This window comes from Bison bison, unplaced genomic scaffold (assembly GCF_000754665.1).
Source record: "Bison bison bison isolate TAMUID 2011002044 unplaced genomic scaffold, Bison_UMD1.0 scf7180017864474, whole genome shotgun sequence".
In the NCBI taxonomy this organism is placed as follows: Eukaryota; Metazoa; Chordata; class Mammalia; order Artiodactyla; family Bovidae; genus Bison; species Bison bison.
In genome coordinates, this window is record NW_011495035.1 from 2,621,152 (window position 1) to 2,645,679 (window position 24,528).

The 24,528-nt window shown below is 40.8% G+C and overlaps 2 protein-coding genes across 2 annotated transcripts in view; one reads left to right on the top strand and one right to left on the bottom strand.

Moving 5' to 3' along the window:
* The window catches only part of FOXP1 (forkhead box P1), a 738,073-nt gene that overhangs the window by 638,454 nt on the left and 75,091 nt on the right, over positions 1–24,528 (bottom strand). The window contains exon 2 of the mRNA XM_010861997.1: positions 17,799–17,835. The gene's annotated coding sequence lies outside the window, so the exon portion shown is untranslated. The remainder of the gene's footprint in view (positions 1–17,798; positions 17,836–24,528) is intronic.
* Positions 1–24,528, top strand: part of LOC105004398 — a 47,001-nt gene that overhangs the window by 9,714 nt on the left and 12,759 nt on the right. The window lies entirely within an intron of this gene.

The window sequence follows — 24,528 nt, forward strand, 5'->3', positions numbered from 1 at the left end:
CCCCATTTAAAAAAAAAAAAAAATGATGGCATGGAGTGGAGAGACATTGAAAAGCCACAGGAGCCAATCTTGAAGAGTTCCCCAATACCCAAAATTGAGACATTGTGAGCAAGAAAAGAAATAACAATAGTAATACATTATAAACCCAAAGAATGAAATAAATATACATGAATCCATACTGACAGATGTGGGTGCATGCTAAGTCACTTCATCCGTGTCCAACTCTGCAACCCTGTGGACTGTCACCCACCAGATTCCTCTGTCCATGGGATTCTCCAGGCAAGAATACTGAAGTGGGTTGCCATGCCCTCCTCCAGGGGATCTTCCCAACCTAGAGATCAAACTCAGGTCTCTTATGTCTCCTGCCTTAGCGGGCAGGTTCTTCACCACTAGTGCCACCTGGGAAGCCTATACTGACAGACGCATACACAAAATTACACACAGATATGCGTGTAGATGTAAATATGTGTGTATAATATCTACACACATAAATAAACGGGAAAGCGATAACTCTTCCTTACAGAAGATCAGTGGGGCCCAGCAATTGATGTCTTACGTTTTAAGAGGTGATGCTAATACCGTGACCTAGAGAACTCTACCAGACAAATTACTGAAGTGAGTTGAGTGTAATTAGGGAGGCGTGGGGACTGTGGTAATTTGAGCACACACATCTCAACTGAAAGGGACAGAGGCTGACTGCTGTCTCCTTAAAAGCAAGCTCAGGGCAAAAAGCGCTTCTGCATTTTCGAGAGACAAAGAAATCCAGATCTTTCCCCAAATAGTCCTCAGTTTCAAAATCTTAGGTAGGCCAATCAAAGCATAGCTTCAGGGAGCATCAAGGCCACAGGCCACTCCTATGTGACTCCCATTGTTGGGAAAACTGAGCCACCATGTCAGTCCAGAATGACAGGGCTTGTTCCTTAAGTGAGCAAAGTGGAAACAAGCAGAGAAGAAGCGGAACCTGGAGAGTACTTTTCCTTACTCTTAAATTTCTTCCCAAGTATTAACTAGTCACTTTAAACATTTTGGTTAGGAAAGTTGGTTTGCAATCTGAATGATTCCTCCATGTATCAGCAGAAGTCACATTTTCAAAATATCAAACCATCAAATGCAATTATTTGGAAGGTACAAGGAGATCCAACCAGTCCATTCTGAAGGAGATCAGCCCTGGGATTTCTTTGGAAGGAATGATGCTAAAGCTGAAACTCCAGTACTTTGGCCACCTCATGTGAAGAGTTGACTCGTTGGAAAAGACTCTGATGCCGGGAGGGATTGGGGGCAGGAGGAGAAGGGGACGAAAGAGTATGAGATGGCTGGATGGCATCACTGACTCGATGGATGTGAGTCTGAGTGAACTCCGGGAGTTGGTGATGGACAGGGAGGCCTGGCGTGCTGCGATTCATGGGGTCGCAAAGAGTCGGACACGACTGAGAGACTGAACTGAACTGTTTAGGATTCTTTGTTACTCTCCAGAAAAGTGAGTTCAACATTTTTACTAGGATATTTTGTTCAAGGAGTCTAGTGCCAGGGCAACCTTCTGTATTACTATTATTATTATTATTCTCCTCCATTTTTTCACTGTCCCTCTGCTGTCATGAAGAAAGCCATGGCACAGACTCCAGTTGATCTTTGTCTTGTCTCTTGTGCATCTACCCTCTTCTACTCTTTCTGCTCCCACCAGCCCAGAGCCACATATATTAAAACCTCTTCCCTCATGGAAGATGCCATCTCCCTCATGAAGACATGCAATAAATAAAAACAAGGTGGTGAGATAAATACCTTAAAAGCAGCTTGAAAAGCAGAGGACTGAGCGGGAGCATCTGGAAGGACAATGGAAAAAAAGAGTGGGTTGCCCATGTATCTCACTAAGTAGGTAAGACTTCTCTCTGTGGAACTGGGAGGGTGGATTTGCGTTACAGGTAAAAATTCAGCAGTGGCAAAGGTATGGAATCTGCAACATCCACGACAGTGGTTCTCAAACTGCTGAGTACGGAAATCATCTGCAGATGTTAAAAGAAAAACATGGAGGCCAACTCCCAATGGAGGCATTGGGATTTAATTGATCTGGAGTATGATCTGGGTGTGAGGAGTTTTATAAGCTTCCCAGTGAGTCTAATATGCAGCAGTGTTTGGGAATTCCTGACCTGGGCTTCCATGATGGCTCACGCGGTAAAGAATCCACTTGCAATGCAGATGTGGGTTCAATCCTTGGGTCGGGAAGGTCTCCTGGAGAAGGGATATGGCAACCCACTCCAGTATTCTTGCCTGGGAAATCCCATGGACAGAGGGTAACAAAGAGTCAAACACAACTGAGCACACTCACACACATAACCTGGGAGTGAGTCTCAGAGGACAGGAGTCACAGGCAGCCCTGCTAGCCTAAGAGATGTGAGGACCACAGTCACCCAATACACTCTGAACTTCCACTGTAGCCAGTATCCTACATAAAGGAAATCAACTGATTAAACTAACTCCCCAAAAAAGGGCTACAATACTATGGTCTTCAGACCGTGTGCATCAGAATCCGTGTGGTTAATACAAGGATTAAGGGGGTGGGTGGGAGGTTAATACAAGGACTCCCAGAGCCCACTTCAAACTAGCTAAAGCAGAGTGTTGGTAAGAGGCTGTGGAAACAGACCTTTTTAGAAGCTGACCACCTGGCTATGACATGCAGTGAGGTTTGGAATCCTTCCATGGGGATTTCCAATGGTAGTACCTATCATGAGTTCTGTTTCCATTTTAAAAGGGAACCTTTAAAGAGGGCAATATATAAAACAAAGAAACAAATACGGACATTATAGCCTTATGAAAGATTCCTAGAAGTCATTGAGTGTAACGTCCTTGTTTTCCACAGGTGGTAACAGTCATAGAAAGATCAGCTGAGATGTCTGAGAGCTCAGGAGGGTAAGGTCTTGGTTCCTGGCAAAGTCCTGGGCATGAGACATAGCTGGCTGGGAAATCCCAATGCCATGCCCACCAGTGTGTCACTTTGGGGCAGGTTCCCAAGCAACCCACCTATGCGACTCAGTGAAGCAGCAGTAGAATTGGCATGTAGCTTACTGAGCTGCCCAGGATGGTCCCAGAGAACACACCAGCTGGGCACAGAGCAAACGCTCAGCAAAGCGTTTCAAAGCAGCAGAGCTCCCTTAGAGATCCCAGAATCCTGACTCCCTGTGGGGGTTTCTCTAGTTTTCATGGGTCTTAGAGCTCTGATGTGGAGGAACATTGGAAGTCCGGATGTTCTCAGAGCCTTTCAAAGCATGCCACTCATTCTGCCTGCCCCACCCACATCTGAAATCAGGGCTGCCTTCAATGCACTAATTCTTGGTGCAAGAATACAATGGGGATTTTTAAAAGTCAGAACAAGAAAATAGCAATAGAAGAATTGCCTTACCAGGTAAGGACAATCTCATAAAACTGAGTGGGGTTCCTTCAAATCAAGGTTTCACAACTTGGGCATGATGGGCTGTGGGGGCTAGATAATTCTCTGCTGGGGATGGGGCAGGGAACATTGTATAGTGTTTAGCAGCATTCCTGGCCTCTGCCTACTAGATGCCACTGGTGCCCACATACTGCCCAGTCAACACACCCAAAAATGTCTCCAGACTTGGCCCAATGTCCCCTGGGAGGCAAAATTGCCCTCTGATGAAATATGCTACTCCAGGTAACATCAGAGCAGAGAGGTAGGACTCCCTCTGGGTCACCAACTTGCCCTGCCACTGCCATTTAAATGACAACTTCCCCCACAAGGAAAAGCAGAAATCAATCTCATTTCTTTCAGTAACTGAGTAACCAAATCATCTTCCTTTCAAAACAGAGGGGCTCAAGATGAAGCTGTCTGTAACTCGAACAGAGCCCCAGGTGGGCTCCACAGCCTTGCTCAGTCACCACTAACCTCTTTATCAGTTCAGTCGCTCAGTTGTCTGACTTTTTCTGACACCATGGACTGTAACACACCAGGCTTCCCTGTCCATCACCAGCTCCCAGAACTTGCTCAAACTCATGTCCATTCAACCATCACATTCTCTGTCATCCCCTTCTCCTCCTGCCTTCAATCTTTCCCAGCATCAGGGACTTTTCCAATGTGTCAGTTATTCACATCAGGTGGCCAAAGTATTGGAGCTTCAGCTTCAGCATCAGTCCTTCCAATGAATATTCAGGACTGATTTTCTTTAGAATGGACTGGTTGGATCTCCTTGTAGTCCAAGGGACTGTCACAAGCCTTCTCCAACACCACAGTTCAAAGTATCAATTCTTCTGTGCTCAGCTTTCTTTATAGTCCAACTCTCACATCTATACATGACTACTGGAAAAACCATAACTTTGACTACAAGGACCTTTGTCAGCAAAGTAATGTCTGCTTTTTAATATGCTGTCTAGGTTGGTCATAGTTTTTCTTCTAAGGAGCAAGCATCTTAATTTCATGGCTGCATCACCATCTACAGTGATTTAGGAGCCCAAGAAAATAAAGTCTCTCACTGTTTCCATTGTTTCCCCATCTATTTGCCATGAAGTGATGGGACTGGATGTCATGATCTTCATTTTTTGGATGTTGAGTTTTAAGCCAGCTTTTTCACTCTCCCCTTTTACTTTTATCAAGAGGTTCTGTACTTCTTCTTCGCTTTCTGCCATAAGTGTGGTGTCATCTGCATATCTGAGTTTATTGCTTTTTCTCCCAGAAATCTTGATTCCAGTTTGTGCTTCATCCAGCTGGGCATTTCACATGATTTACTCTGCCTATAAGTTAAATAAGCAGGGTGAAATATACACCTCGATATACTCCTTTCCCAACTTGGAACCAGTCTGTTGTTCCATGTCCGGTTCTCACTGTTGCTTCTTGACCTGCATAGAAACTTCTCAGGAGGCAGATAAGGTGGTCTGGTATTCCCATCTCTTGAAGAATTTTCCAGTTTGTTGTGATACATACAAAGGCTTTAGTGTAGTCAATGAAGCAGAAGTAGATGTTTTTCTAGAACTCTCTTGCTTTTTCTATGATCCAGTGGATGTTGGCAATTGATCTCTGGTTCCTCTGACTCTTCTAAATCCAGTTTAGACATCTGGAAGTTCTCGGTTCATGTACTATTGAAGTCTAGCTTGCAGTATTTTGAGCATTACTCTGCTAGCATGTGAAATGAGTACAATTGTGCGGTAGTTTGAACATTCTTTGGCATTGCCTTTCCTTGGAATTGGAATGAAAACTGACCTTTTCCAGTCCTGTGGCCAATGCTGGGTTTTCCAAATTTGCTGGCATATTGAGTGCAGCACTTTAACAGCATCATCTTTTAGGATTTGACATAGTTCAGCTGGAATTCCATCACCACCACTAGCTTTGTTTGTAGTGATGCTTCCTAAGGCCCACTTGACTTTGCACTCCAGGATGTCTAGCTCTAGGTGAGTGATCACACCATTGTGGTTGTCTGGGTCATGAAGATCTTTTTTGTATAATTCTTCTGTGTGTTCTTGTCACTTCTTAATATCTTCTGCTTCTGTTAGGTCCATACTGTTTCTGTTCTTTACTGTGCCCATCTTTGCATAAAATGTTCCCTTGGAATCTAATTTTCTTGAAGAGATCTATTCTCTTCAATAGAACCATTCGATTGTTTTCTATTCTATTCTATCGTTAAACATTCTATTGTTTTCCTCTATTTCTTTGCATTGATCACTTAGGAAGGCTTTCTTATCTCTCCTTGCTATTCTTTAGAACTCTGCATTCAGATGGATATATCTTTCCTTTTCTCCTTTTCCTTTTGCTTCTCTTATTTTCTCAGCTATTTGTAAGGCCTCCTCAGAAAACCATTTTGCCTTTTTGCATTTCTTTTTCTTGGGGATGGTTTTGATCACTGCATTCTGTACAATGTTTTGAACCTCCATCCATAATTCTTCAGGCACTCTATCATATCTAATCCCTTAATCTATTTGTCACTTCCACTGTAAAATTGTAAAGGATTTGATTTAGGTCATACCTTAATGGTCTAGTGGTTTTCCCTACTTTCTTCAATTTAAGTTTGAATTTTGCAATAAGGAATTCATGATCTGAGCCACAGTCAGCTCCCAGTCTTGTTTTTGCTGACTGTATAAACCTCTTTATTCAGTTCAGTTGCTCAGTTGTATCCGACCCTGCGACCCCAAGGACTGCAGCACGCCAGGCTTCCCTGTCTTTCACCAACTCCCAGAGCTTGCTGAAACTCATGTCCATTGAGTCAGTGATGCCATCAACCATCTCATCCTCTGTCGTCCTCTTCTCCTCCTGCTCTCAATCTTTCCCAGCATCAGGGTCTTTTCTAATGAATCCGTTCTTCACATCAGGTGGCCAAAGTATTGGAGCTTCAGCTTTAGCATCAGTCCTTCCAATGAAAATTCAGGACTGATTTCCTTTAGGATGGATGGGTTTGATCTCCTTGCAGTCCAAGGGACTCTCAAGAGTCTTCTCCAACACCACAGTTCAAAAGCATCAATTCTTTGGCGCTCAGCTTTCTTTATGGTCCAACTCTCACATCCATAGATGACTACTGGAAAAACCATAGTTTTGACTAGCCAGGCCTTTGTCAGCAAAGTAATGTCTCTGCGTTTTAATATGATGTTTAGGTTTGTCACTGCTTTTATAGTTTCTGAGAAAAGGAGGTTTGGCACCAACCCTCATTCCATCACGATCAAGCAGACTAATTATTAGAGTCTGAGACTCCATAAACAATGTCATATATGTAGTCAGCTTTCTGTCAGTCTAAAAACAAAATGCAATAAAGGAAGTGGCAATGAATAGAATCAGAACTTTAAGTTACTGCATGTCATAAGATGATGCATAGGATTTACATCAGGCAGAAACTTCACCTGGATTCCTAATTAAAACTCCCCTTCTTCTGGGAATCCAAGGACATTTGCATCTCACGTGCAGGGAGCTTCAGAACAGTGTATTGTGTGGAGGGGCCAGTGACTGTCACTAAGTCCACCTTTTCAGTACTAGCTCATCCACTCTCTTCACAGCTCCTGAACAACTTATGTAGCCCAGCTTGCTGTTTTAATGATCAATGATGGAAGTGTCTGAATGATTACTAGATTCATAGAACAGTTTGGGGAAAGAAAACAAATGTTTGTTTCCAAGATTTTTGCTAACTTTGGCATCCTGATGATTTTACATCTAATGTGACTCTAAGGATTCATTCTAATGTTGGAGGAACCTTATGAGAAGCAGAAGTGGGCATCTGCAAGGGCCCCTCCCTCACACATGCAAGCCTGATGTCAATTTCATTCAGTCATTCACATAACAAATATTCACTGCTTGCTATACTGTGTACCAGGCACTACATGAGACATAAGGAAAGAGGAGTAAAAAAGGATGAAAATCCTTGTCCTCATGGAGCTTACATTCTGGTTAATTTCTCCATGAATTATGTGTAATTTTTCAACGGAACTGTTTTTTAGAAGAAACTAAAAGCGGTAGCTACCAATATAAACTGACCACGTCAGCAAAAATGGTATCTCCTGTCAAGAGTTATCACTTAGGGGACTCCACTGGTGACCCACTGGTTGAGAGTCCACCTGCCAGTGCAGGGAACATGGGTTCTGCCTCTGGTCTGGAAGGATCCCACATGGTGCAGAGCAGCTAAGCCTGTGTGCCACAGTTACTGAGCCCATGCACTCTAGAGCCCATACTCTGCAACAAGAGAAGCCGCTGCAATGAGAAGTCTAGGCACCACAGTGAAGAGTAGCCCCTGCTGTTTGCAATTAAAGAAAGCCTGCATGCAACAACCAAGACCCAGCACAGCCAAAGGGAAAAATAAAGTTATCACTTCAACTGTAAGAAAATTCCAAATAAAACTTATGTATATTTTGAGACAGTGGGTAAAAATAGGGGAGAAAATGAGTAATAATGGTAAGATGGGCATTAAGAACCTACCACAAAGGAATCTGAAGGTTGATTTACCAACAGTGGAAAGAGTAGGGCACTCTGTAAATTAATCTGAGATACCAGCTTAGCTAGAAGGACAGAGGTCCTAAAAAGAGTAAAAGAAACAAATGACACCAAATTTTTTGTTTTTAGGAGATGGGGAGCAGAGAGAGAGAGAGAAAGAAAGAGAGTGAAAAGGCAAGAACTCATCTCTTAGTTCCAAGTAAACTGTGGCATTCCACTGAAAAGAGTTCAGGGCCTAGAGAGAAATGGTGGAGGGAAGATTATGACTCTGGCATATCTACAAGACTCCAATTGGCACAATAGAACGAATCTTTCCTCCAGGCAACAGAAAATAGCCTCTTCTGGATGCTTGTCTTAGGACACAGAACAGCAAAAGGTAGAAGGGGCCAATCAAATCTTCTTTCATCCTTCCAGCAGGTGTTGGGGCAGCATGAATCTTATGCTCCAGGGGAACAAACTGTGCATTTTCTGGGTCAGTATTCGGAAGTTAGAATTCTGAAGAAGAGACGATAATGGTCTGTGTAATTTACATTGCCATCCCCAAGGAAGCAGAGGCATGTGTGCTCCAAGAGCATCAAGCATGGCTGGCCTGCTGTTTACCCACTGGATCTCTGTGCTGGCTGGAAGGTCACATGTTTCTGGATGTTTAGAAGCATATTACCCAGTTGTTTGTTTGTTTCTATCTTTCCTATAAACAGTTTGGTCTCCTTCTGGGGAAAAAAAATCATGTGAGCAGAGCAAACACACACATTCAAAAAATACTCTGTTCCAATATCCATTAAAGCCAGATTTTTCTAGAGCAAAGAGAATCTTAAAGCAGAAGACCCTGGCTTCTCTCACAGTTTTAACTCCTACAACAACCCTTGGTTAAGTGCCCATGTGAAAATTGGCTTTTCTGGTTTATCGTGAAAGAAAATAGAGTTTAGATCACCATCCTGTCTCATGCATGTGTGCTCAGTCGTGTCCAAGTCTTGGCGACCCCATGGACTATAGCCCTCCCAGCTCCTCTGTCTATGAGATTTCTCAGGCAAGAATACCAGAGTGGATTGCCATTTCCTCCTCCAGGGATCTTTCTAACCCAGGGATCAAACCCACATCTCCTGTTTCTCTTGCAGTACAGGTGGATTCTTCACCACTGAGCCACTGGGGAAGCCTGTGTCCTTACACATTCTTCTAAAATTTACCTATGTCAGGAAAGCTTTATTTAGGCTAGTATTACTTTATACCTGTTTGATGTATTGACTGTACAATTACTCCATGTCTTTTATGATGTGCAAGGAGCACTGGAGCCTTCAACTTGCCTGGCATGATCTTCTTCTTCAGATTCTTTGCATGGCTAGATCTTTCCAGCCTCGGGGTCTCAGTTGAAATATCACCTATTCGGAGAAACATTCCCTGACCTCTTCCAGACATACCCCTCCCTTTCCTCTTCCTTCAAAATTACTATGTACAGTTCTGATTATTTCCTGATTTATTTACTCATGTATTATCTATCTCCTTCCCTAGAAATAAGCTCCATGAAGACAGAGATCTGTCTCTCTTGTGCACTGCATATTCCTCAGTAGCATGTAATGGGCACTTAAATATCTGAATGAATGAATGACCAAACAAATCAATGATCAAGTGACAAGATCACCCTATCATCAAAGACTCCCATCTCTTTTGGCCTTTCCTTCCTTCATGTAAAATATTGATAATGACACTGAACTTAGAAAGGAGAGATTCAGGCAGAAATGAAATTTTCCTTAACAGGAGTTCCAAAGACAAGAATGTGGATGTGCTGACAGAGAGCTCATGGATACCCCAGGAGAGTACCTGTAGGGGGGTGAGGGGCAGGAGGGGCAGGGGGAGTCACCACCCACTTGGGATTCCAACACTGCCCAGTCTTACATGTCAGATCTAACAAAGTAAAACCTTGGGCCTCTGGTGACCTTTACGTCACCTAGCTCAACATATGTATTTACACATATTCTTTTAGACGTAGTTTCACCTGGACCCCAGAGTCACCAAGACCTCTCAATTTTAACAGCAGACACGCAGGAATCCTTCAAAGTTATTTAAAATTGGAAACATATGCCACAGTGAATAAAGCCAGGCAAATACCATATTAAGAACTGAAACCCATGATGGAGAACTCTAAAATAATGCAAATGAACACAAACATTTGAATTTACGCATCACATGAATGCAGCACACGTGAAAGTAGTCACCATAAGGGTCTACGCACTTATGCTCACAAGGATTCCATTCATCAAAGCCCATTTCGATTTCCGTTTTTGGAATTTCCATGAGAAAACAAGACATTAGGTAAAGCACTGCCTCTTATGGTAAATTTTACCCACGTGGCTCTGTTTGATATTTGAAAATGACCAAATAGAAATTCAGAGCATGCCTTGGGGGGCAATCAAGCAGGTAGCTCCTGGCATTTGCTGAAATAATGAAGCCTGGTTTTCTTGTCTGGTTCAGAAAGTAGCTTTAAAGGCCATAATCAAAAGTGAAATTCAAGAGAAGATGTTTCACTGGTAGCATCTTTGAAACAGCACATAATTTGCTAAGGCTGGAAATCTTGAAGAACAACATTCTTTTGGATCTTGTTTATTTTAAAATTCCATATGATTACTTAACAAAACAAACTTATATGGGAAAAGCACCTTACAGATGTGTACAACCCCCACTTCTAAATAGCTACATATTACATTAAGGGGCTGCACGTTTCCATTATGGAATCCAAAATAAAAAATTCAAATGTAACTCCTATTGTTTTTCAATCAATCATAAGCAAGACCAAATAAATGGGAAGTAAACTGTGGTAAATATAATCACTTGTTTTATAAAAGTCCCAGGACTGCGTAATTTTAACTTTGTTTTTTAATACTTTAAGAAATTAATGAATGCACAAAGCAGAAAATTTGCAAAACACTAAGTATAGTAACAAATATCCATAATCCTATCATCTATAAATAATCAAGGTAAACATCTGGGCATACATTCTTCTAGATCTTTCTCTAGCATGCATGTTTTTGTCTGTACCATAGACAAAAAGCCTAGCATTGCTGCCCTATTCTGACACTTAGTAGCTTTGGGACCTTGGACAAAGTTGTCTGTGTCTCTGTTCCATCATCTGTAAAATGGCAAAAATAGTGCTTCCTTTCTGTACTGTCACAAAAAAAATGACAGGAGGAACAGTAAGTTCATAGCCTAGCATCTAACACACAGTAAGTACGTGAATTAATTATACCCGTTATTATTATTATACAATTTAGAACATAGCTGTTATCACTGAAACTTATATTGTGAACATTTTCCTTGAAATTACTTTAAATTCTATTACAAAAACATAATTAAAACTTGGAGCTATTAATCTGCTATTCAAAACTGTACCCAGGCTGGTAAATTGAAAAAGTTGTAGCCTGACATGAAGGCGGGAATGTCAAAGCCACAGGTACAAAAAAAAAATTTTTTTTAAGTTCCTGGAGCTTAGAGACAAAGCTAAAAGAATCAGTATCTCTGACAATGGTTTCAGGCACAAGTATATTAACGTGAAAAAAAAAATTATAGCTCCTATGGAAAACAGTATAGAGATTACTTTTAAAATTAAAAGAAGAACTACTATATAATCCAGCAATTCTAGTTTTGGGTATACATATACCCAAAGGAAATAAAATCACTACCTCTGAGAGCTATCTTTACCCGTATGTTCATTGCAGTGCTATTTACAATAGCCAAGAAATAGAAACAATTAGTGTCTACCAACAGATGAATAAGTAAATAAAACACAGTATACACACACATGAATACTAGTCAACAATAAAAAAGAAATTCTGATATTATCACAACATGGATGAATTTTAAGGGTGTTATGCTAAGTGAACTGAGCCAAGCTTAAAGGTACAACCTGTATCATCTTACTTACATGTGGGATCTAAAAAAACAAAACTCATAAAAACAGAGAATAGACTGGTGGTCTCCAGGGATGGGGGAATAGGTACTACTGGTCAAAGGGTACAAACTTCAAGTTATAAAATGAGTAAGCTCCAGGGGATGTACGATATTGTGTCTACAGTTAACAATACTGTATTGTGTATTTTAAAGTATCTAGGAGAGTAGATTTTAAAAGCTGCCACCACACACACACACACACACAAACTGTAACTACCTGATGTGATCAATGTGTTATCTTAACATGGTAATCACTTTACAGTATGCATATCTATAAAATCATTACACTGTGTACCTCAAACTTACACAATGGGTCCATATGTCTCAATAAACCTGGACAAAATATAAACACATACACACTCACACACACAATCTATACGTGAACTTGGGTCTAGTCCAGTGGTTCTTAACTGGGACAATTTTGCCCCAAAGGGACATTTGGGAAAGTCTAGAGATATTTGTCACAACTGGGACAAATGTGGGATGGGATTACTGGCATCTAGTGGGTAGAGGTCAGGGATGCTGATGAACATTATCCTACAAGGCACAGGACAGCTGCTATAACAAGTAAGTATGTGACCATTTAAATTTCAGTAATGCTGAAGTTGGGAAACCCAGATTAGTCCTAACTAGCTTTGTAATACGGAGAAGGCAATGGCACCCCACTCCAGTACTCTTGCCTGGAAAATCCCATGGACGGAGAAGCCTGGTAGGCTGCAGTCCATGGGGTCGCGAAGAGTCGGACATGACTGAGCGACTTCTCTTTCACTTTTCACTTTCATGCATTGGAGAAGGAAATGGCAACCCACTCCAGGGTTCTTGCCTGGAGAATCCCAGGGATGGCGGAGCCTGGTGGGCTGCCATCTATGGGGTCGCACAGAGTTGGACACGACTGAAGCGACTTAGCAGCAGCAGCAGCAGCTTTGTAATAATCATAAACAAGAAACTGTCCCTAATTATAATATCTCAAATGGTTATCTCACATTTATTGAGCAGTGCTGGGAATTATTTTAGTTCAACCTTTCCAGCAGTCCTATGATGTAGCCTCTATAATAATCCACACTTTACTGACAAGGAAACAGGCTCACAAGAATGAAGAACTCTGCCTCAAATCACACAGCCAACAAGTGGTATGGCTCACATCATTTCACTCTCGAGCCTCTGTTCTTAATTCCAATGCTCTTCAGCCTTGCTCAGAACGTCCCTGTGTGTCCAGGTGTTTATAAATATATCATACAATCTACCGATAGAGATTCCATCTCATATGCCAATGCCACTGGCATTTTGACAGAAGCCCTGGGATACCATGTTGAAAGATCACGTGGCTATGGATGACTCGACAGAAAGAGACATGATTGATAGTGATGTCTGCTATGGGCGTGGAGGGGAAGAGTAGTGGTATTCATGCCACATATTTGATACTTCAGGACCAAATAATCTTTTTTAAGATCTTCCTTTTTAAGAGTCAATCACCTATGCTCCTGTGTTTCCTACCACTCCCCTGCAATGAACTGCCTCAATTCTTGGCCAAGAAACATTTGCAGAGTTCTGTACATCAAAGAGAATTGCAGACTAAGCAGTGTATGGCAAGGGCTTCATTGAATATAGTTTTCCATGGCTGCAGGGAAACTGCTGAAAATTCTCAGGTCCTTCCCTACATAAGACAGAAAATAATCAAAGTTCATAAATATCAGAGCCCACCTCCACCCAGGGTCAAAGGCAAAAGCAAACAACTTTGGGGGTTGGACTGGTTTCATAAAATAATCTAAGTGACTGAAGTGAAAAACAGCAATGACTACAAACTTTAGGGAGGCAAAAGAATAATCTACTACATTTTTTAAAAGTTATGCAATGTTTAGCAAACTGAGATCACTGGGGGGAAAAAAGAAAAAAAGAAGAGAAATCACACAAACGTTTCTAAACAAATTCACATACCAACAAACATCTAAACCACTGTAACCAAGATGAGGAACTGGAGCTCGTTTTTAGTTACAAAGAGCTGAAGGATGGGGTGGGAAATAAACAATTCAAGAGGAAAAATCATTAATAAGATACCCTCAACTATTTTCCCACAAGTAATTTCTTGAAAGAAAAAAAAAGAGGCTATACGCTGTGTTAAAAAAGCCAATGTCCTGCATTCTTGTCCAAACAAAATTTTGCAAGCAGTCAACCAAAGAACTAAAATTCCATTGTCATAACATTATGTCTGTGGGGTACCACTTCAGAATATCTTTTTAAAAAAAGAGTGGGGCAATTAATTTAGGACTCTGTAATGAAGAGGATAAGAACACTAACAAAATAAAACCCACTCAAATAGAAAATACAAGAGAATCTGGATTTAAATCCTTGTAGTGTATCATTTCAAAGCCTTCCTGTTTACTAACAGCAACATACGTGCGCACACACATACACACACACCACCCACATCAAATTTTCCAGGAAGTTAGATATTTAAATAAAACAACATTTGGACTCCTTTAGTCAAAGGAATGTAATTTCCCCTCAAACTATCTCTATCACTGACAGATGAACTGGTGTAGTTTTTACAACAGGAGTGGAAAAGTGACACTGAAGGATCACATTTCTATCTGCCTAAAAGATGACGAGACACAGGGACATAAAACAATATCTAACACATCATTTTTTCTCATGAAATAAGCTATTTTTTTAATCAAATCATCTTACAAGCAAAATAATTTATCTCTGTACTACAAAAGCAAATAAGTATTGAAAACTCTACTTAAACAAGATGGATTTTGCTAATGTTGAGCTTAAAGCAACTCGGCAAGATATGACAACATGTACTACATTATTTACATTCATCACATCTTAGCTGTGTCTACAAGGCACAAAAACATTGTCATGAAAAGTAAAAGTCAGTAACTGCTCAGATATTATGTCTAGGCACCAACAGCTGGAATTTCCTCAGTATTGGCTCTCTTGCTAAACATGTTCAGAAGTTCACAAAGAGAGTTTTTCCCACACTTTCCTCTGTGGGCTCACATTCCCCTGGCTTTCATGTGCTTCTTGCTACAATTCAGTGCAGGTCTCCTTACAGCCACATATGGTGACTTACTTCTGCTAGGCTGTTCATGACCCCACATGTTGACACCTAATGGTGTATAGAAACAAAGTCTTATCTCCAGGAATGTTCTTAAATGCTAAAATTTTTTTTTTCTGCTCAAAGACTAAGATTCTTCCATGGCATTTCTAAGAGTTCAACAAGAAATATCACTTAGATACCCCATCCTTGCCTCCAAATGCTCCTCTCAACCTAGAGAAATGGCTTCACTTGTAAGTAAAGGCTGCTTTCCCACTCAAGCCAGGAGGCAGAGTGAGAGTTCTCCAAACTCCCTTCCACCTCTTTCCAAGCTTTCCTCTAAACTCATTTGTGTTTAGAGTCTCTACCCACAGGGAACACATCTCTCCATCCTCCAAGGCTCAGGGAGTGACAAGACAGCTCAGCTATGATGGGCTAAATTCATAGCCACACTGCCCTAGGATCTACTATTGGATTAGCCAATAATGATCTGTGTGACCCAGTCTTCAGGGGCCAATACCTATAAAAGGGATGCAACGATAGTTCATTAGGCTTCCTGGACTAATACCACACCCTGGGTGGCTAAAATAAAAGATGTTTATTTTCTTACAGTTCTAAAGCCCAAAAGTCCAAGCTCAGGCTGCCAGTAGGGGTGGTTTTGGTGAGTCTCTGCCTGATTTGCAGGTGGCCGCCTTCTCACTGCGTCCACACGTGGCCTCTCCTCTGCACGCAGTGAGAGGGGGATCTCTGGTTTCTCATGCTCTTCTTCTAAGGACATCAGCCCTACCAGACTATGGCCCCACCCTCATCACCTCATTTTACCTTAATAACCTCCTGAAAAGGCTGTATCTCCAAATACAAACTGGGGACTAGGACTTCAATACAGGGATTTTAGGGGGACACAATTTAGTTTATAACAAAGAGTATTCCTGCCTCCTAGAGTTATTTCAGGAATGTTATTTCAGACACTCTGAGAAGCAGAGACCAAGATGGTGCTGCCAGAGCCTGAATGAGGAAATTGCCTGCAAGGGAAACTGAGAAGCCAAAGGAAAAGAGGTGTCTGACCAGAAGGCAGGACTGACTGATGCTGTGGAGACAAGAAGGAAACAAGGGACCTGGAGCAGGCAAAGTATTAGATGACAGTACAGCTCTAAGGAAGTTTCAGCGAGCTCAGTGAGGAGCGTTGGAGTCAGTCACTTGTATCTCATAACAGGCATGTGCTAGCGTCCATGCGGCACAGGGTCACTGACTGGAAAAGGCTGTGGCAGGCACAGCAGACAAAGCAGATCAGAGGAGGTGGGACTGTTGCTCAATTACGCTTCCACAGGTTGCGGATCTGAGAGAAACGTCTTCATGGCCACCACCAGGCTTGAATGTCATAATGCATAGGAGACTCCCATCTCATCTCAGAGTAAGAGTTCTGTGAAGTAACAGTGAAGATGATGATGACAATGATGATACTGCTATTCCCATTTTACTGAGATTCTTGGAATGTGACTCACAGTTTTCATCCACTCATGCTTGGAAGCTGCAAATTCCTTACTGGTGAACTAATCCAGTAGATCCTTGTTCTCTTGTGCTCAACTGACCTCTTTCAGAAACTTTTGCAAACATTTCTAGGGCAATAACCTGTATGTTATCATCACCCAAAGAATAGAGATAAGCCTTATGATCTGATCACCCCTGCTTACTGTCTGCAGAAAGATATCAGGTCACTGATGTAGGAAAGGGAACTGAGGCAGAGCCAGCAGGTTCCCTGAGCTGAGGGCACAGAGGGAAAGTCCAAGAAGGCAAAGGAGGTTAAGGTACCAGGAGAGAGGGCTGCATGGACAGCAAACTCCAGAGAAGGATCATTCAGTCGAGAACTGATCTTACAGGCATATGAAGAAATTACCAAAAACCCAGAGTTGGCAGGGAACACTCAAAAGGATTAGAAGGAACAATGCCTAGGGCTCACCTCCTACCAGAAATAATGGATGATTCCCAATAGCCAGAGTGGAAAATCTCATAGTTCCCAAGATATCAAATGGGAGTACTCAGCAGAGTCTTCCCTCAAGAAGCAGAAATGAAAGACATCCAGATTAGAAGGAAGAAATAAAATGGTGCACATTTACAGATGATATGAGCACAGAAAAATCCCAAGAAATCAACACAACCAAAATAATCCTTTCAGAATAAGTGACTTTGGTACAGTCATAGGATTCAAGGTCAACATACAAAAAAAAAAAAAGATTATACTTCTATAAACTATTAATGAACACCTAGAATCCAAATTTCTAAATCCCCCTTTACTATAACCAATAAAAATTAATTTAAAATAAATGGATTATAAATAATGTAAAATTATAAAACTTTTAGAAAACCACAGAAGAGAAATATCTTTGAGGCCTTATGTTACATAGAGTTCTTAGGTATGACATCAAAAACTCAAGCCATTTAAGAAAAACTGATAAATTGTCCTTGATCAAAATTTAAAACTTTTCCTAAGCAAAACACATGAAAAGTCAAGCTACTAGCTGGGAGAAAATATTTGAAAATCATATATCCACTGAATGACTTATATACAAAATATATAAACACCTGTGAAAAAAATCAACATAAGAAGCACAAATTTTAAACTTTAAAATCCAATCTTAAACTACGCAAAAGATTTGAAGAGACACTTCACAAACATTTGACAAAAGTAACAACATGAAAAGGTTCTCAAGATCATTAGCAATTAAAGAAATGCAAAATTAAAACCACAATGAGCTATCACTGCACCCTATTAGGCTGGGGAAAAAATCCCCAGTACCTGGCAAGAATATGAAGCAACTAAAACTCTCACCCACTGATGGTAGGAATGCAGAATGGTACTACCACTGTGAAAAAGAGTTTAGCAGTTTCTTATCAAGTTAAAGATATACTTACTCAAATGGCTGTGTGATCTCACTCCTGCTTCCTCACCCTAGATAAATGAAAACATATGTTCACATAAAGACCTACACAAAGATGCTTTTAATTTAATGCCCTTCAACTGTACACTTAGTGAAATGTTTTTATTGAAAATGGTGACATTTTATTCTATGCATATTTTACCCCTCCTTTTTAAAATAATGAGAAAAACTACATCTCTGCTAAGAGGAAAAATAAATATGTATAACAGCTCTAGCCACAATTCCCCCAAACTGAAAGCAATCAAAATGTCCTTCAAAAGTGAATGGCCAGACTACCTGTGGTACATCCATCCCGTAGAATACTGCTCATTAATAAAAACCAACAAACCACTGATGCACGTTTGGGATGAATGCTGAGTGCAAGAAGTCAACCTCAAAAGTTACATAATATATGATTATTTTACCTGACATTTTGGAAAAGACAAAAATACAGGAATGGTGAACAGATCACTAGTTGCCAAGGGTTATGAGTTGGTGAGAGCAGGGAGGAGACTGGACTACAGAGACAATACAAGAGATTGTTTGAGAGTGATGGAGCTAGTCCGTATCCTGATAGTGGTGGTGGTTACATGAATGTATAAATAAATGTATTGAAACTCACGGAATGATATAACTCCCCAAAAGTCAAACTTATGGTTTATGACTATTGAAATGATGTCATGCTAAGTTGCTTCAGTCATGTTCAACTCTTTGCAACCCCATGGACTGTTGCCCCCCAGGCTCCTCTGTCCATTGGGATTCTCCAGGCAAGAATACTGGAGTGGGTTGCCATTTCCTCCTCCAGGAGATCTTCCTGACCCAGGGATCGAGCCAATGTCTCCTGTGACTCCTGCACTGCAGGCAGATTCTTTACTGCTGAGCCACCAGGGAAGCCCAGCTAATAAACAATAAATCAAACCCATCATCATCTTAACAACAGCTACCCCTACCATCAAAATAAAACAAAACCAAATGACAGCCCATTCTTCCCTCCCTCCCACTGCAATGATTTCTGTATTGCACACTGATAGTCAACTCTAAATCCCTGTTCTTTTCTACCATCTTAGCATAAAGGTATCAAGTTCTGTTGATTTTAAAATCAGAAATTTCCTTTACATTAGTTCTCTTCTTGCTAAACCCACTATGACTTCCCCAGTTCTACTCTTTAAGAGTTGTGATCTGGATTATTTTTGTAGCTTCCTAAATGGTTACCCTGCTCCCAGCTTCAATTTGTCCTCTGAACTGTCACTAGACCAGTACATGCCAATCTTTTACTTTAAAAAATTAAAATATCCTCTAATGATGTGCCACCATCTCCAAGAGAAAGGCCAAACTCTGCCTCCATTTTTCTCCTACATTGGTCTCCTCATATCTCCTCCACTGAGACGTGGTCTTCCTTACTTTCCTGCCTTTACTCATGCCGTTTCTCCCTCCTCTTAGCTTTTTCATTTGAAACCATCCTTTATATCCTCTAAGGCCTTATTCACATGTCATCTTCTCTGATGCTCCCAGGCAGATTTTTTTCATTGCCCCCAGCCCCTCACAATCGACCCCTGGCTCTTTTTCTATTTTGTCAGGGGGCGGGGGGAGGGGGGGCGGCAGAACTCAGCATCTCATGAAGCTATTATGTTCCAGCCCAAAGTGGTCAGCTGTCTCAAGACAGACACTAGGTCTCACCTATTTTCAATCCCAAATATAGGCCTGGCACCATGATAGGCTGAAATCACACTGGTTGAAATGAAATTAGAACAACTAATATCAACTTGGGCTTCTCTGGTGGCTCAATGGTAAGGAATCCGCCTGCCAATGCAGAGACGCGGGTTTGACTACTAGGTCAGGAAGATCACCTGAAGAAGGAAATAGCAACCCACTCTAGTATTCTTGCCTGGAGAATCCCATGGACAGGGGAGTCTGGCAGGCTATAGTACATGGGGTCACTGAATCGGACACAACTTAATGACTAAACACAAATAATGTCATCTTAGTAAATTATTAGCTTAACTTTTCACTTTTCACTCTATGATCCTGCTGTGCTATAGAAACAGCTTCAGCTATGAGTGTGATATACACACATATATTTTTAACCAGAATCCTGGTATTTCCTCTGTAGAAAGCACTGGTAGAGTGAGGGGTTAACATAAGAGTTTGTGGAAAAGGATGGACAGATACGTACACTGAAGGAAGCTAATAATATTCAGACGAGTAATGCCTCCTAGATTTTGACTCCTTTTAATATTTATTCCAATACCATTTTCCCTCTTTAATAGAATATGAGAGTCATTCAGATTTCAATAATTCAGAAGATATTCCTGACTTGAATATGGGTTTGTTCTCTAACTACATTTTCCATCCTTCTGGAATAATTTCTTGCTTTCTGCTTTGGGCCTTCATTAGTTGTCCTTCTTTTTTTCTTAATCAGTTTTCTCCTTACCCAACTTTTCTTTCACTGCATGATTATAGTTGCCTTCTTCAAAGATATTTCTGGATTTCAAGTATATCAGAGACATAGTGTTAATCTGGAAAAGACTTTGCCTCTGAGGTTGTCATTCAAACTTGGAGAAAAATCATAAAAGTACTGTCCCTGAGAACTGAAAGGAAACAATCAACCTATGATCTTCACTCTGTTGTCAGGTGTTTGGACAACACATTACTGCAGAAAATTGGCAACATTTAAAAAGTATTTGGAGATAAAATTGCCTAATTTCTTTTAAGGTGAAGCTTTTAAAGTAGTAAACTGTATCCTTTAAGAAAAAATACTGTGATCTCAGACTTTATTTTTTTTTAATGTATCATATTGTATCCTATTGAGTATGAGTGTGCCAAATGTATGGGGTTTTACTTATTTATAAATTACATATGTAAATATATATATATATATGAACTTGAACTACTTTACCAATGTCCTACTAAGTACTACTAAATATTAAGTAGTACTACTACTAACTGCTGATTTGAGCATTATAAAAACCATACATAAAATGAATATTTTACAGAGATTAAATATGAATAAGATAAGTTCTAATATTTTCTCTCTACACCTCAGTGGTTTATACTGTATATACTGTGGGGTGTGTATACCACACTTTGGAAACCATGTATACAAAGAATGAACCCTTAAGCCCATTTCTGGAAGGCTATGTTGGGTTGTTACAGGAGGTAGGTAGACAAATTAGAGCAAGTTATGAAGAGTGACTATGGCTGACATCCATGGGTGCCTAGTTCACAATTCCCAAGTAAGTACATTTATGCCACAACTTTCTTCTACACTTTTGTAAACAGCCCTAAATTCCAGGCTGTAAGGGGAAGCCCATGGCCCAGGCTGGGCTCATCATCATTCTTCAGGCTTCACTGGCCAAAGGGACTGGTCCAAGGATGCATGTGGTCTGGCTGAGTCAATCTATACAAGTCCCCACACCACCCTTTAATGGCTAGAAGATGGGCTCTTCATTCCACTGGATACAAAAACTAGAGGTGGGAGCTTAGAGCTGCTGGCAAGTATCATCCATACTCCATGCAGAAAGCCCATCCACAGTAGTAGAAAAATCAAGGTCTTTATCATGATTTACTTATAGAAGCCCATGAATTCCTATTTTTGTTTAAAACTGGTATGAATTAGGTGTCTGTTGCTTCTGTTCTGTTCAGTTGCTCAGTCATGTCCGACTCTTTGCGACCCCAAGGACTGCAGCATGCTAGGCCTCCCTGTCCATCACCAACTCCCAGAGCTTACTCAAATTCATGTCCATTGAGTCAGTGATGCCACCCAACCATCTTATTTCTGTTATCCCCTTCTCCTCCCACCTTCAATCTTTCCCAGCATCAGGGTCTTTTCAAATGAGTCAGTTCTTTGTATCAGGTGGCCAAACTATTGGAGTTTCAGCTTCAGCATCAGTCCTTCCAATGAAAATTCAGGATTGGTTTCCTTTAGGAAGGACTGGTCGGATCTCCTTGCAGTCCGAAGGACTCTGAAGAGTCTTCTCCAACACCACAGTTCAAAAGCATCCATTCTTTGGCGCTCAGCTTTCTTTAGAGTCCAACCCTCACATCCATACATGACTACTAGAAAAATCATAGCTTTGACTTTCTGTTGCTTACAACTTTAAAAAGTTAATAAAAATAAGTGAGAAAGGTACTGAAAGGATGTGAAAACATTCATTCATTCTTAAAGTATTTATTGGCCTCCTATTAAGTGCCAGTCACTGTTCCAGCTGCCAGAAATGGAGCAGTGAGCCATCCAAAAATATCCCTGCACTAATGAACCTTATACTGAGGTAGGCGAGCCAGAGAATGAAGAAGACAAAGGCAAAATCTATATTATGATACAAAGTAATGATGGGGAAAAAATACACTGGGAGGGGAACATAATATATTTGACTGGTATGGACAAAGAAAGCCTCACTGAACTGGTCAAGGAAATGATCCACGAAAATACCTGGGAAAGAATGTTCTAGGCAGAGAGATCAGCAAGTACAAAGGTCCTGGGGAAGGTCTACTATGTTAGAGGCACAGCCAACAGGTGCATATGGCTGCAGCAGAAGGAACAAGAAAAATACAATAAACTAGTGAATCTAACAAAAAAGCAGCAGACTCACAGATCTAGAGAACAAACTCATGGTTACCAGTTGGGAGAGGGAGGGAGGAGGGGCAATATAGGGGTAAGAGAATCAGAGGTACAAAACAATCAGTAAAAAGTAAGCCAAAAAGATGTATGGTACAACATGGGGAATATGGTCAATATTTCATAATAACCTTCAAAAACTGTGAATCACTATATTGTACACCTGTAACATATAATATTGTATAGCAAGTATACTTCAATTAAAAGTATACTGTATACTTATAGGTGTAATAGTAATAAAACAATAAATTAATTTAAAAATTTAAAAAGTAAGTGTGAGCTGGGGTTAGTAGATGTATGCTATTATATAGAGAATGGATGAACAACAAGGCCCTACTGTATAACACAGGGAACTATACTCAATATCCTATGATAAACCATAATGGAAAAGAATATTTTAAAATGTATATATAGATATCTATAATCATTTTAGTATACAGCGGACATTAATACATTATAAGTCAACTATACTTCAATAAATATTAAAAATAAAAATTCTATTTCAAAAAATTTTTTAAAAAGTAAAAACATAAAATTAAAAACTCAAAATATATATATTAAAAGAGAAAGAGGGCAGCCAAGGTAAGACAGAGGTGACAGCCAGATCACATAGCACATTGTGGGCCACTGGAAAAGCCTTTGGCTTCACTGTGAGTGAGACAAAAGCTTCTGCAGCATTTTAAGCAAATAAAAGACAGGGTCCAACAATTATTACAAATGCATTATAGGAGAAATCCAAACAGAGCTGGGAATGTCTAACTTAAAATGCTCTCAGGAAAACCCAGTAGTGCTTCTGAGAGCTGAAAAGGCTGTCTGTGAGAGCCCGTCCCTGATCTCGAGAAGAAACATCTGGATGAGTAACACAAGAATGGAGGCTCTGGGCATCAGATTTCAGCTCAGTTGTTCCTCATGGACATGTGCTTTGTCACAGATCCAACCCCCAGCTCCATGTCCCCTCAGTTCATTCACTCTGAAACTCAAAGGTAAGCAACTTAGCAGCAGCTGAAGATTTGGCCTCTCTGGTGTCTCTTGTGACAATCTCTGTCCCAAACAATTCACGTTAGTCTTAAAAAGAACCTGAAGTAGAAACAGCTCTTTGGGGCTGTTTTTGCCCAGTTTTCAAGATTGTTAGGTTGTGATTTCAGAAACAGCTTGTCTTAAAGGTGCACCCTGAGAGCACAACCTCATCTAAATGACCTGACCACTTAATCTAGTGAGAACCTGTGTGAGATGAGAGATCCCTCTTCAGTGTTCAGGGGAAAGCACTGCTTTAACTTCTCTAGACTGTAAAAGGAGCCACATGTTCAATGAATTTTTTTTTTTTTTTTTGCCTACTGAATATTCAACATTGACCCACATATGGTCCTTGAACTCATGGAATGAGAGAGCAGACAGGGACCTCTGTATTTATCTCCTGGGAGTGCAATACTGGCTCCACCACAATAGCCAATTCTGATGAACTGGTATTGATTGGCTGGAGGTCTCTGATGAAAAGCTGGCGGAATCTGAGAGGAAGCTTGGTACTGAGCAAGTGATCCGAGGTGAGTGACACCAGTACCCTGAATTTGTAATGCTGTATCTAACTCAACCCTCCTACACTACAGAAGAAAACCAAAGCTTTTACTATCACTACTGATCAAGGGAGAGCTTCCCAGGTGGTGCTAGTGGTAAAGAATCCTAAATCCTAAAGAATCCACCTGCAGGAAACACAAGGGATGCAAGTTTGATTCCTGGGTTGGGAAGATCCCTTGGAGTAGAAAATGGCAATCCCCTCCAGTATTCTTGCCTGGAACGTTCCATGGACAGAGAAGCTTGGTAGGCTACAGCCCACAGGGTCACAAAAAGTCAGACACTACTGAGTGACTGAGCACATGCACACTGGTCAAGGTAAAGCTAGACAAAGACCTACGTTCAGATGCACGGTAATTAATCTACACTAGTCAAATATGAATCCAGGTTTTGACTCAAGTAACACTTAAGGTCAACTTCAGGAATAAGTGCTTGATTTCATGTATTTGAAGGGCTCTAACACCTTGGCCAAAGGATCCTTAACCTCTGTCCAATCCCCAAATTCTACAACTGTACACCCAATAAGTTTCAAGTTTCTCCT